At 48.5% G+C, this 14,284-nt stretch overlaps 2 protein-coding genes across 4 annotated transcripts in view; one reads left to right on the top strand and one right to left on the bottom strand.

Annotated features, from left to right (window-relative positions):
* Positions 1-14,284, bottom strand: part of MCM9 (minichromosome maintenance 9 homologous recombination repair factor) — a 907,286-nt gene that overhangs the window by 182,330 nt on the left and 710,672 nt on the right. The gene's annotated exons all lie outside the window — the stretch shown is intronic.
* The window catches only part of ASF1A (anti-silencing function 1A histone chaperone), a 92,278-nt gene that overhangs the window by 6,882 nt on the left and 71,112 nt on the right, over positions 1-14,284 (top strand). The window lies entirely within an intron of this gene.

Below are 14,284 nucleotides of genomic sequence, written 5' to 3'. Positions count from 1 at the left end.
AGATAATTAGCCAGTCAACGGTTTAACGAGCGAGTATGTTACAAAAAATCATCACGTTAAAAGGACAGGCATACAGATGAATTTTCAATTAATTGGAATTGTATGTTTTCTTCTGCCAGATGAGCTAAACCACAAACTAAGGATCTGTCTGTTTCAGGATGTCCAAAACAAACCTGTCCCGTGTCCAAATTTCTATTCTGAGCCTCACACTATAAACTAAATTCTAAAGGTGAAAATGTAAATATCTTTAACCTTTGATGGTTTAAAAGAACAAGTTACTTACCAAACTGGTAATGTTCTTTCGACTGGATGTTCCTCCAACGTATTCCACATCTTTGACATGTAATGTCCATAGCTGTGCACTTCAGCAACTTTTTTGGCAGAGGGCGTCGATAGGTCGATGTCCCTCGAAGGCCTCCGTCGAGGACGACGTCACCGGATGTTATAAATAGGACACACGGCGCCACCCGTAGCGTCACTTTAAGTTTTTTCCCTCAGAACGTGTGGCACTAGTCTCATGCCTGCTTGACTGCAGTTAGCCTTGCGGAAACGGAAGCTGCAATCGCATAGGAAATTCTCCAGAGGGGCAGGCTGGGAGGGCGATGTGGAATACGTTGGAGTGCAATACGTTGGAGGAACATCCAGTCGAAAGAATGTTACCAGTTTGGTAAGTAACTTGTTCTTCGAATGGATTGTGTCCTCCAAAGTATTCCACATCTTTGACAGACTCCCAAAGCAGTACCAGTAAATGGAGGAGGGAAAAGAATTTAGAGTACCCAATTAGATTGCGGATTAAATAACCACCTTCCCAAAGGCCATATCCTGACCATGGATTGTATCCAGGGAATAATGTTTAGCAAAAATATGTATTGAAGCCCATGTAGCGGCATCACCAATATTCCTAATAGGAACCTCCCCCACCCCCCGCTGGAGGGCGGTGGAAGTAGCCACGCCCCTAGTGGAATGAGCTCGCAACCCTTCAGGAGGGTCCTTTCCCGCCAATCGGTAACACTCGGTAATGGTGAGGATAATCCACCTGGACATGGTCTGTTAGGTAACAGCCTGGCCCAATCGGTGTGCAGCATATCCTACAAAGAGTTGATTGTCCACTCTGACCCTGGACATCCTAGAAATATAAAAGCTCAGAGCCCTCTTAGGATCCAACCGATGGAGTCGCTCCTCTTCCTTACCAGGATGAGGAGGGTAGAAAGATGGAAGAACCACCTTTTGACTCAAATGATATTCAGAAAGTACCTTCGGTAGAAAGGAGGGACGTACTCGCAGTACAACCCTGTTCTTGTGAAACACAGTAAAGAGTGGCTTAGATGAAAGTGCCTGCAATTCACACACTCTGCAAGCGGAAGTAACCTCAACCAAGAACACAGTTTTGAAGGACAGTAATCTGAAAGGACAAGAGTGCAAAGGTTCAAACGGAGCACCCATGAGAAATTTCAAAACCAAATTAAAATCCCAAACCGGCACCTGGAAAGGGGACGGCGGGAATACATTAGTCAATCCTGTAAAAAAAATGGAGAAATCAAAGGAATCTTAAAGTAAGAACATTCTTCAGACGAGCGCTTAAAGATAGACGGTGCCGCCAGGTAACCTTTAATGGTACCCACTTGAAGGCCCATGTGGACCAAAGAAAGTAAGAAAGACAAAACCATAGGAATGGAGCACTGAAAAGGATTAACATTGTGATCTCTGTAACAGTCACAGAACTTACGCCAAGGGTACAGGGATTTTGTTGCAGGCCGCATGGCCAAAAGCAACACCTCCATCACGTCATCCGGGAGGTCCCAATCCTTATACCTCAACCTTTCAGATACCATGTGTGAAGGTCGAGAATCTTGACCTCTGGATGGAAAACCTGAATGCCCCCCCCACCCTTCGCGCAAGAGCAGATCCTCTCTGTAGGGAAGACGGCATGGAGGGTAGATGGACAGTTCTAGAAGGTCCGGGTACCACGCTCTCCTGGTCCAGTCTGGAGCAATGAGGATCATGTGGGAAACGAACCTCCGTAACCTCCGCAACACTTGAGGAATGACGGGGACTGGAGGAAACACGCACGACAGTGGGAGTGACCAATCCACCACAAACGTGTCTCCTAAAGCTCCTCTTGGAGGAAATTCCCTTCAGCAGAATCTCTCGCACTTCCGGATGACACTGGTGGCAAAGAGATCCACTTGCGGGGTACCCCAAAGGGCGAAGATCACTTGAAGATCTTCCCGAGCCAACTCCCACTCGTGAGAGACCGTGCTCTGCTTGCTCAGAGCGTCCGCCGCTGCATTCTCGTCTCCAGCCAGATGAACTGCCGAGATCGAAATTTCCTGCTGGATGGCCCAGAACCAGAGCTGAATTGCCTCTCTGCACAACGGGAGTGACCCTACACCCCCTTTTTTGTTGACGTAATGCATGGCCACTGTGTTGTCCGTCATGATCAGGACACTCTTCCCCCGTACAGAAGGCAGAAAAGCCTCAGGGTCAGCCTGATGGCCCTCAGCTCTAACAGATTGATGTGGAGTTTGGACTCAGACGGAGACCAACGACCGCTGGCTATCAAATCATTGGCATGAGCACCCCATCCTGTGAGGGAAGCATCCGTCACTACAGTCACCTCTGGCCACGGTTGCCAAAACTGTTCCCCCCTCATCAGGTTCCCTTCGTTGGACCACCACAGCAGATCCTGGGAGACCGAGAGTGGAATCTGAACGGGATCCGACATCTTGCCGGAGAACTGTGATCACTGCATCTTGAGGACTCACTGTAGGGATCTTATCCGCAGCCTGGCCTCTGGCACCAGAAAAATGCAGGATGCCATGAGGCTGAGTAACCTTAAGAATTCAAAAGCCATGAGACTCTGGGCATGTTGAAATTTGTCTACCATCTGCACAATGTGATGAGCCCTTACCGTGGGAGGCGAACACTTCCCCAAGGACGTGTCCAACACAGCCCCGATGTACTGGAGCTGTTGGGAAAATGTCAGATGTGACTTCTTGAAATTGAGGGAGAAGCCCAGCCTATGGAGGGTGCAGCAGGTGAAACCGAGATGATCCTACGCTTGCTCGGGAGAGCGCGCCCGGATCAGCCAGTCGTCCAGGTAGGGGTAGACGTGAATCCCCCCTCGCCTGCGGTACGCTGCCACCACCACCATTAGCTTGGTGAAGACCCTCTGGGCGGAGGCCAATCCGAACGGCAGGACCCAAAACTGAAAGTGCGAGTCGCCAACCGCAAACCTCAGGTACTGTCTGTGCGCTGGATGGATCGGCACATGAAAGTAAGTATCCTTGAGGTTCAGAGACACCAACCAATCCTGAAGTTGAAGGGCCTGGAATACTTGAGAAAGAGTGACCATCTTGAACTTGTCCTTCCGGAGAAGTTTGTTCAACCAACGCAAGTCCATGATGGGTCTCAATCCCCCATCTTTCTTTGGGATCAAAAAAGGGGCATACCATCTCTTGTTCCTCTCCGCTACAGGCACCAGTTCTATAGCGCCTTTCTGCAGCAGGGACAAGATCTCCTGTGCAAGGAGCAGATCCGGAAGCTTCAAAGAAAGTTTCCCCCCCGTGGATTGTCGTGAGGCTGCTGAAGGAAGGGAAGGCAGTAGCCGTGGGCTATTGTATCCAGAACCCACGCATCTGAAGTAATGGCCCACCATTCTTTGAGATGCTGAGACAGTCTGCCCCCAACCAGCGAACTATATGACATGGCCTCATGACTGTTTGGAAGCGGCTGCGGCAGTGTCTGAAGGCAAAGAGTCAGCTGCCTGAGCGGCTTTGGCAACGCAATTTCCCCAACTACCACGGGTACTTTTTCACTGGCCCCTTTGACTGGCTGCCCCTCTCGTTCTACCAAAGGAGGAGTAGTATCGAAAATAACCTCCCCTCCGCTGCTGTCCCCTAGGACGAAAAGGCGGAGGTTGACGCATCTGCAACCTCTCAGGGCTCTCGTCAGGCTTGCTGCCAAACAAAAGTGCGCCATCAAAGGGCACGTTCAGAAGACAGGCCTGCACATCCGGAGCAAAACCGACTTCTACAACCACGCAAATCTGCGTATAACGGTACTCGCAGCCATGGATCGTCTAACACTGACGGCCATATCCAAACCCGACTGAAGGGATTTGCACATGGCATCCTTGCCGTCCTGCATGAGAGCAAGGAACCCATCCCTTTCTTCCCCCTCGGGAATATGCTCAGCCGCCAAAGAAACAATTCCACAGTGTGTGTGAAAACCTTGCCAAGGCACATGTGGAGTTGGCCGATTTCAAGGCCAGGCTCCCAGCAGAAAATACCTTCCGGGCCCAACCGTCAAAGTGCTTGTCGTCCCTATCCGGAGGGATGGTAGGGTACGTCGCCTGCCTCGAGGTGGCCATAGCCACCTGAACTACCAAACTCTCGGTAGTGGGGTGAGTAGATAAATAGCTGGGTCGCCAACGGAAGGGTGGTATTTCTTGGTCAAAGACTTATTAACAGCCGGAAGAGATTCCGGGGACTGCCAAGCAGCTGCCACCCTTTTCTGCAAGGTAAGATGAAATGGCAAAATAGGGTTAGAGGACGGACCTTGATCTAAAATGTCTAGGAGATCATCCTGCACAAAGTCTTCAGGAGGACTGGACCAGCCCAGCTACTCCGAGACTCTCGCCATGAGCCTCCTGTACGAAGACTCTGCATGAGCCCCAGGCTCAGGCCTACCACATTCCACTCCCAGAGAAGTGTTCACTGGCATCATAGAGGGTCTGCCGCAACTCCTCCAACTGGCTGTCTCCAGAACAAAATGGAGCCTCATCAAAGTCACCATGGTCCTCAACCTCAGATCTTTCTTCCTCTTCATAAATGTCATCCAGAGGGAGTTGAAACCCATGCCTGGGGACAGAAGAGGTCCTGGAGGTCAAAACTGGCCACACAGATTTCCCAGTAGCCTTACTCAGAGGATCCACGAGATCGAGGTACTCCAAAGACAATTTCAAGAAAAAATCCCTGAAGGCGTCAATAGCGCCGAAGGCTTCGACGTCGAGAGCGTCGACAACCTCGACGTTGTGAGCGCCGAAGGCTTCAACGTCGACACAGGTGCCGACGGTGCCATGGGCTGGTACGAGGGAAAAGCGTCAACATCCGAGTCAGACAGACACAGCGCCGACCGAGTCGACACCGGCACCTCATTAGGTAGCTGCGTTCTCGCTGGGGACGAGGACTGAGACCCAGAGACATGTCTCTTGCGACTTCTCGAATCCTTGTCCGTACACAGGACCTCGAAGGCTCCCGATGCGAGTCGCGACGCGGACCCGAGCCCGAAGGCGTGCGAGCCACAGTACGAGACCAATCCTGGCCGGCTTCCACAGAAGGCGCAACCGGACCCATGCTGTGAAAAATCGCCAACAGATTCTTTAAACCCCACCCATTCCTCCGGAGACGAGGACTTCGTCGGCCACATAACCTTCCTCGAGGCACCCTCCTCCGAGGAGGACAGGGAAAGCGACCAGTGACAGCGCTTCCTAGAGTGCCCGGATGAGGAAAACGAGTGATGGGAACCACTCCGGGACCGAGATCCCCGGGACTCCTTCCGACGCGGAGAGTCGCCCCTCGAGTCGTCGGTGGAAACCCCCTTGGACTTGGAAGTCTGGGACTTAACAGGTTTAGAGCCCCTAATTACCTGGAGCTTCCCCTTATGCTCCCGCAAGGCCTTGGCAGTCAGCGACTGGCATTTCGAGCAGTCGTCGGTGTCGCACGACTCTCCCAGGCACCACAAACAAATGCGGTGTGGGTCGGTGAGTGACATTTTCGACTTGCAGTCCCGGCAGGTCTTGAAGTCAGACCGCAGACTCGGAGGGGTCGAAGAGAAAGACATCATAACGATGAACACACGAGGTGCGCCGAGTCTCATGAAGTTAATACGTTTGTGGAAAAAACGGAACTGAGGCTGTGGGCGCCATGCGTCCTATTTATGACATCCGGTGACGTCTCCCTCTACGGAGGCCTTCAAGGGACATCGACCTGACGACATCAACACAGGACACCCTCTGCCGAAAAAGTTTCCGAAGTGCACAGCTGTGAACATTACATGTCAAAGATGTGGAATACGTTGGAGGACACAATCCATTTGAAAAGTGTGTTCATAAAGGGAGGGCAAATGGCTCCAACACAAACATTTCAAGGATACAGGTACCTACCCTGATACTGCCCAAGGTAGGTGTATTAAGAGGTCCTCTCACCGTGGGTGGGACGGGGGCAGGAGACAAGGCAGACCAGTAAGCAGCAGCGGGAGGCCACGCGGAGGCACCAGAGCGCACAATTAACACACAAAATTCCCAAATCAGCTCAGATGGGGGGTGGGCGGGGGGTCTCTACTACACTGGGTGTGCTTACCCAATTCCAAAAGCCGGCACGAGTGTCTCACGTCAAACAGCTTCTTAGGCCAATAAGAGGGTCTTGGGTGGGAAGGGAAGAAGGGGGCAAGGCGGGCCAGGAAGCGAGAGGCCACAGGCAGGGGACTGCTGCACCGCAGCGTACAATTAAACAAAAAAATGTGCACGCACTTACTTTGTGTTGGGTTCTATAGAATGTACGGTAAGTGTTCTGAAACTCACGGTTGCTGTTAATAAACCATGGGGTGTCGCGGCATAACGTGTGAAATACAACAAATTAATTTGTTTAGCTGTGTCCTCAGGGTTGTATGTGCAGCAGAACTGCAGGTTTTTCCACAGGTGTGGTGCAAACCGACCTCTCGAGCCTCTGCCATTGTGTTCTGGATGCCCATCGGTCTGCAGCCTCAGGACTTAAGATGAGCGGACGAAAGAGAAAGAGTGGTGCTCGGCACATAACATAGTGGCGTTTTCTTCCTTCAAAGTCATGCTAGTTTTGAAAAAACAAGAAAAGCAGGTGCATTCTCGATGCTAAATAATGTTATCTTGTACACAATAGGTTAGGATAATGAGAATTTCCAGAACCAATGTTATCTTAACCACTGCTGGGAAATCTTGAGCATAAAACGGTCTACAGCAATTCCATTAGGAGACACTAAAGCAAGTGCCAGCAACACATAATAGTTGCTACCTTTGCAAGGAAGATCCAGTCGGACCGAAAGACTGTGCCATGTTGGTCACTCTTCCTGAAGTGTAAAGCACACTCCGGAACAAATATCGCAGTCGCTAATCATCTCGAAAGGGACTGGAACGTAGAAAGCTTTTTTCTTCATTAACTTGACAGAAAGTACCCACGAATTGGGTGATTAGACTTGCTGCACTCGCATTGGGTTTTTGAGGGAACACTATGAATTTGCATCACTCTATTGGCCTCATTACACGGTAGGCGGTGAGCCATGGCGCTATTAGCGCCATGGCTCATGCCGGTAAAATACCGGCACCGCCTTGGTGGAAAGGGGATTTACCGCCCCATTGCAAGGTTGGAGGGGCTGTAAATCCCCCTTCCACCATTGCCCTTCCCCATTCCCATTTCTGCCCCATAGGGCTCTATGGGAATGGGGAAGGCGCTAATTACGGCACCGCAATTTTGCGGTGCCGTAATTAGCTCCGAGGTCCCTTTGCGGGTTGGATTTTAACGCCTGCAAAAAGCAGGCGTTAAATCCCCCAACCCGCAAAGGGACCTCGTAGTAAGGCGGTAAGGATTTACCGGTACCGGTATTTTACCCGTACCGGTAAATCCTTACCGCCATCTCTGTAATGAGGCCCTATGAGTTGCGAAAGTTGGCAGGGCCATAAGAGACACTAGACAAATACTCTTTGTAAGGCTTTAGGCGACGTTTATTGTTGCATCTCTTACATCATCAAAATGTAACAAACTATGACATCCTCGACTATTGTGTCATCAACTACGCCATCATTAAGTAATTGAGCGTGGGGACGTGGCAGTGCTCATCAGCCTCCCACGCTCTGGAAGTTTTAGAAAACAAACCACCAAAGGTGTTAGGGCAACATTGTGTCCAGAAACCAGTCCATCCCAGAAATATTCTGCGATAATCCCTTCCTCTCGAAGTACAAATCTCCTAAATTGCGTCAAACGTACAGACCATGTTCCTTTGCACTCCATCAATAAACACTTAATGTAGGCCTGTAACCCCTACTGATGTACAGCGTTCCATTGCTTCCTGAGGTTAGGTTCATGCAGAGTAAATGTGTGAGTAATTTTAAGACAAAACTCTTTGCTTTTCACTATATAACAATGAATGATCCATCTAAAACGCCAACTAATGCATTTGTGTATAACTCAAGAGCTTAGCCCAAATCGCATTGCTGCACTGCACTCCAATGCCCTTCATCTCCCACTGCTGATATAGCCTTACAGGCTGCAAAGGGCCCCCATTTCGGCAGCAATATCACAGAAATGTCAGCTTCAATCAATTTTCTGGATTAATTTGGCAAACCTAGGCCTCATGTTCAACTACTGCATTCCGCAAAGATTTCGAAAATGTGAAAAGTCATACAATAGCTATTCATTTTTAAGGCCAAAGAAATATATGTATGGCTATTTTATAGACATCCAATGTAGCCACAAAGGGGCAAACAGAAAAAAAAATGTACCACAAAATCTGCAGCCCCCAACCACACACACACATACGTACGTACGTGTGTTCAGGCAAGGGACAAAACGAAGTGAAAACCATTGTGAAAGAATTATTATTCAGCGAAACGCACAAGATGTTCTGCCGCACACAACATGCGGTAGGGCCGCCATACATGGACAGTAGGGACGAAATTGACTAAAAACATTCCACTAAATAAAAGCAGTTTACAAAATGCATAAGACTATCTGCTGCACCGAACAAAAATCAATTGAACACTACTCGTGCATCATACAGTACACCCTTAAAAATAAACAATTAGTGGGAAAAACACATTTTAAATACGTTAACGGTACCATATATAAAAATAAAATCTATAAACATTGAGAATACCAACACAAAGGTTAAAAAACTATTACACACTAAACAAAGTAAGCTTAACTCATCCTCACAAATAAAAAAGTAACAGCACATGTTTATCTATGCATCACACACCAATAAAAACATTATGCACAGTAAAGAAGTCATTCTAAAAACACACACAATTAATAATTTGAATACCTAGAAATATCAGGCCTTGAAAATTCTTAAAAATCCCACTAGACCTGCAGGGCGAGCTCCTTAGTTTACATACTTGACATAAGAGGAATGCACTTGCCCCAAGCTGACTGGTGACCAAATATTTACCAGTACTTTCTGTAAAATGGTGCATGTCGCCATAAGCACACTTCATATTTGGTGCAATGCTGTCAAGCATGCCCAGTGAAACTTGTATTTGCCATTTACTGCAAACAAAGTGTGTTTACAGTAAATGAAAAAAAGTTTCTAACTTTCCCATACTCGCCAGGAAGGTCGACTGTCATGCAAATGTTTCTTGCCCTTCATAAAAACTACTCGCCAATGCTAGTGGGCTAGTAGATTTCGCAAGCCCTGAATATACACCTTATATTTAATGACCTTATTACCTAACACCCACAATTGTAACTTATATTAAATGAACTAAAAACACGTAGCAACACATGTTATGTTAGTGGGATTTATGCCATGCACCGTTACCATTTGCATGGTTTACAAGTACCCTGGCGGTTTTGAAAATGAGCACGGTTGGTTTGTTAGTGGGAGGAGAGGGAGAGTACACAAGTGCATTTGCTATGTTGTTGGTAGTTTCAATTCTGAAAAAACAGTCAGTGCTTGTGGCTTTGCTTCTTAGGTGGTCTGGGTTGGTGGACATGCAAGATGTTTGTGTCCATATGGGACCGTCCTGAGATTGTGTAAGTTATTGGAGTAGCTGTGCTGCTCTGCTGGTTGGTGTTAGTGTGTATGAGGTGTTATAGGCGTTGTATGTGCTTTGTATATATATATAAATATTTTTTACATTTTTATTTAGAGTGTGAGCAAACCAACAAAACAAAAATGCATTGACAGGTGTGCAGTAAACAGTACCATAATGTGGTTATAGAACATACTTGAACCATGCATGAGCTGTTGTTCCTTCCCGGCCCTCTGCCCTGGGGGCCCTCGCTCACATCTACTTGATGCCCAACCGCTCGATCTCTGTTGCAGTCCAATATACTGTCAATGTGCAATCCACAGAGGGCCCATTGCTGAGTCTGCCCCATAGCCTCCACTATCAAGTTAGCACCCCCCTCTTCAGGAGAAAACATTTGTATTAACACATCCCATTCTTCCACCCCCATGCTTCCTTCATACATTCCTCTCTGTAGAGCTCTTTGCCATACCGCGGCCTCAGCTAGTGACTACCGTTTCAAATCGGCCCACCAGGCTTCCATCCTGGGGCCTACAGCAGATTTCCAGGCCATTACAATTCTGCGCTTTGCCAATTCACAGATGAGGTCTTTCATTTTAGCAAAATGCTTAGCATGTTTGCTTCCCCTAGGGAACAGACCCAACATACAACATTCCGGTGGCCAGGCATGCATCTGGATTCCCGCTCTTGCCACCCTTTCCGCCACTAACCCCCAGAATCTTCCGATCACTGGGCATGTCCAAAACATGTGCATCATATCCGCTTTCTCTTGGGCGCACCTAGGGCATTGCCTCTTCCCCATCTTCCTCCCATTCGCAACAGCCCGTGTGGAGTTAAATATACTCTGTGACGTACAGTTGTGTCCATCTGAATCCCCCATTTCTGGAGACACCCTTACTATATGAGGTCCCTCCCTAAATCATTTTCCCAGTTTGTGCGCACTTTCAATTCAACTGTTGAGACTGTTTAAGAATACATCATATCATCTGGAGACCATTTGGCCACCCTCTGCTTCATTCATCCCTGTCCTATTGCGAAGTCCCGGCCATCGTCTGTCCAACCTCACGATCATTCCCATATACAATAGAAATTGTCCCTTATGTATACCATATTCGCAGACCAGAGTCGGAAAGTCTATCCACTTATCTCACAGCAAGTCACCCACTACTGGTATTCCCTTGCTCTTCCTATGCTCTCTGAACAAGTCCACAGCGCTCTGCTATCTGCCCATCACTCCTACTAGGGGGACACACAGGGAGGAGGAATCTGGTGTCCACAGGAGCTTCCATGCCCTGCGCCACAAGTCTATACCAAGTTTCAACAATTGAGAGGATCTCAGTGTCAACTCTCCTTCCACCCACAACGCATCTTTCAAAAAGTATCATCTCAGCATTGGCTGCAACAACAGCGTGTCCTGCGAGATCTCATCTCCCAGCTAATTCACAACAAATTGCATCTGCCCAGCTAAATAGTATAACTCAAAGTGCAGTACACATCATGGCCTCTCTGTAGAGTATGCAAGGCTATTCTGTTCCTCCTCCCTCCCCATATAAATTCTCAGGCCATCGTGTTCAATTGCTGGAAGAACCCGCTGGGTATATTCTAAAGGTATATTACTAAAGTGATATAGGAGCCGTGGGAGTACAACCATTGTTAATAATGCTGCTCTGCCTGGTACCCCCAACTGTAACATTTTCCAGAAACCCATGGAGGTTGCTACCCCTTTCAATACTTTGTGTGTGCTATTCTCATGTGAAGCAGCTGGATCATGCCACACATTGATGCCCAAGTAGCGGAAGGTATCTCTCATCCACCGTAGGCCCAGCACTGGTTGGGCTCCATGTTGAGTTCTCGAAACCCTGCCAATGGGAACATACAGGATTTTTTCCCTGTTAACTTGGATACCGAAGAGGGTAGTAAACTGATCAGTGATGTCCAACAGTTACGGTAGGCTAGTATTGGGTTGGCACACATTCAGCAGCATATCATCTGCGTATGGAGAGATCAAGTGTTCAACTCCATCGATCGCTATTCCTGCTTCTGCATACTCCTTTCTGAGGAAGACCGCCAGTGGTTGCAGCACTAGTATAAACAACATTTGCCACAGTGGACAGCTCTGTTTGGTGCCCTTGTGTATTTCCCATGCCTTGGAGATCCATCTGCCAGTTTTCACCGTGGCCCTGGGTGCCGTATAAATTAGCTTTACCCATCTTAAGAACCCTGCATCTATTCCGAAACGCTCAAGAGTTTCCAGCAACCAGTCCCAGCGGTCCGAATCGAAAGCTTTTACTGCGTCCAAGGAGGCCACTGCAGAGTCTTCTGCTATGTGATTACTACTATCTATTACATGATGAAGCCTCCTTAAATTCCACTTGGCGTTGCGCCCCGGGACATACCCAGTTTTAGTCTGTGTGAATTAAACTTCCTATCACTCTATTAGCCAATACCGCCGTCAGGATCTTGCAATCCTGATTCACCATGGAGAGTGACCTGTACGAGCCGTAGTCCTGTGGGGGCTTGCCCGGTTTAAGAACTGGTAGTATGATAGATTCTCGCAGCCCTGAAATCTCTTCATTGGCTCCCAGTGGATGCAAGGATTAAATTCCAAACCCTCTGCTTTGTCCACAAGGCTTTCTGGGGCCTGGGTCCAAAATACCTTCAGCTATCCCTCCGCAAATACCTCCCCTCTCGAGCTCTTCGCTCCTCTACCTCTAACTGCCTCCGGGTCAATTGTTTTTCAAAGAAACGAGCTGGGGGTAGAGCTCTATCTTCGGCTGGGGCATCCATCTGGAACAGCCTCCCTGTCAATCTAAAACTTGAGGAGAACCATCTCTGGTTCTGGAAGAACCTCAAGACCTTCCTCTTTGCTTCTGCCTTCACTCCGCCCTCTCCCCTGCTGATCTGCTCTCTCTTGGCACTGTGCACCTGGCCACCCTCTGTCCCCTGGGCCCAGGTACCTGCTCACACTGCCACTCTCCTGCACTGCCTCCTGGTCACTCCTTGCACTGGGGACTGCATCTGTACCCTTACAGCCCCCACCCCGCCCCATTTTTCTTCTTTTTCTGCACTTATCAGACTTACCCTGTCTGCTGCCTTAAACACAGCACTTGCCACTTGCTGGCTGCACTACCACTGTTTATTGCCTCCATTTTCTATTTATTTGTATTTATTATTTTTTATCTGCTCTCCTCTGCTCCGCACTTTCCACTCTCCCCCTTCCATGCACTTTTTCCCCTTTTCCCTTTCCCATGCACTTGTGCATTCTCTATGTCACTGGGCGTAGTAAGATCGTTGTTGCTGTGTTGTGTTCTCCCCTGTTCCCCACCCTTGCCTAGTCGCATTCTGAAACACTTGTGTACGAGCGCAATACAAATAAAATATATCATGGTATCTGGTAGCTCTCCTCGTTCATACGCCTCGCCATTTACCTTTAGGAGCCTGGGCACCCGTACTTCTGCATACCTTTTACAGAATTCCCCTGGGAGCCTGTCCGGCTCTGGGATTTTGGCCGTCGAGAGTTCCTCATCAATGGGGCATCAAGCATATCTACTTGTTCTTCCTCCAGTTTAGGAACATTAATTTGGATTAGGGCTTCACTAATGTCCCTGACTTCTGTTATTCTGTCAGTCGAGTAGAGGGATTCGTAGTACCTTGAGAAAAAAAACTATTTTATCCCTTGTTGGGTTCTGATTACGGCACTGTTTCATTCATGATGGCACTAATCATTTCTGTGTATAGCTGGCAAAGTCAAATCTGCCCAACCTTTCCCACGTCCTAATGCATTGTTGGTGCAGGTCCACCAATTCAACCGACTCCCTGCTGCCCAGTCCCTAAGCTGTCTCTTTCTGCTTGATGGCGTGTTCAGTGTCCGCGATATGTCTTTTCTGAGGCCCCCCATCTTCCCAATCACCGCTAGCGCATGACCGCCTTGAAAGCGTCCCACAGGGTGCCTACTTTTGCCACACTATCCGTGTTAATATCGAAAAACTCCTCAATCTAGTCCCCCAGGTAGCCTAAGTCGTCAAGCAGAGCCTCTGCTCTCAGCCGCCAAGTAGGGATCGGAGGTCTCTGACCGACACCCTTCCATGCTGTCAATGTGGCATGGTCCGAGAGGACCCTAGCTCTATAATCGGTGTCCGCAAACTCCCCCAAAGTCTCTGCCCAACTGAAGCTGTACTGTATCCGTGTATGCACCCCATGGGCGTTCGAAAAAAGGGAGTAGCCGTGTGCCTCTCCCTCTATACGTCCACCAGGTTTAGGTGACTCCGAAGGGAACTAAAGGGCTCTGGACGGCGGCACTGTTTTTTAAAAATATTTCTCATCGGATCTATCTAATCTAGGGTTAAATGTGCAATTGAAGTCGCCAACCCAGACCCATGAGGCCCCTCTGTATGTAGATAACTTTGCATTTAATGATCGGAAGAATCCCATGGCATCATGGTTCAGGGCATATGTATTCACGAAACAGATGTCTCTGTTTTCCAACAGACTGTGTACTACAGC

Source organism: Ambystoma mexicanum, chromosome 4p, assembly GCF_040938575.1.
Source record: "Ambystoma mexicanum isolate Mex_15411 chromosome 4p, UKY_AmexF1_1, whole genome shotgun sequence".
NCBI lineage: Eukaryota > Metazoa > Chordata > Amphibia > Caudata > Ambystomatidae > Ambystoma > Ambystoma mexicanum.
This window is presented reverse-complemented; position numbering and strand designations above follow the sequence as displayed.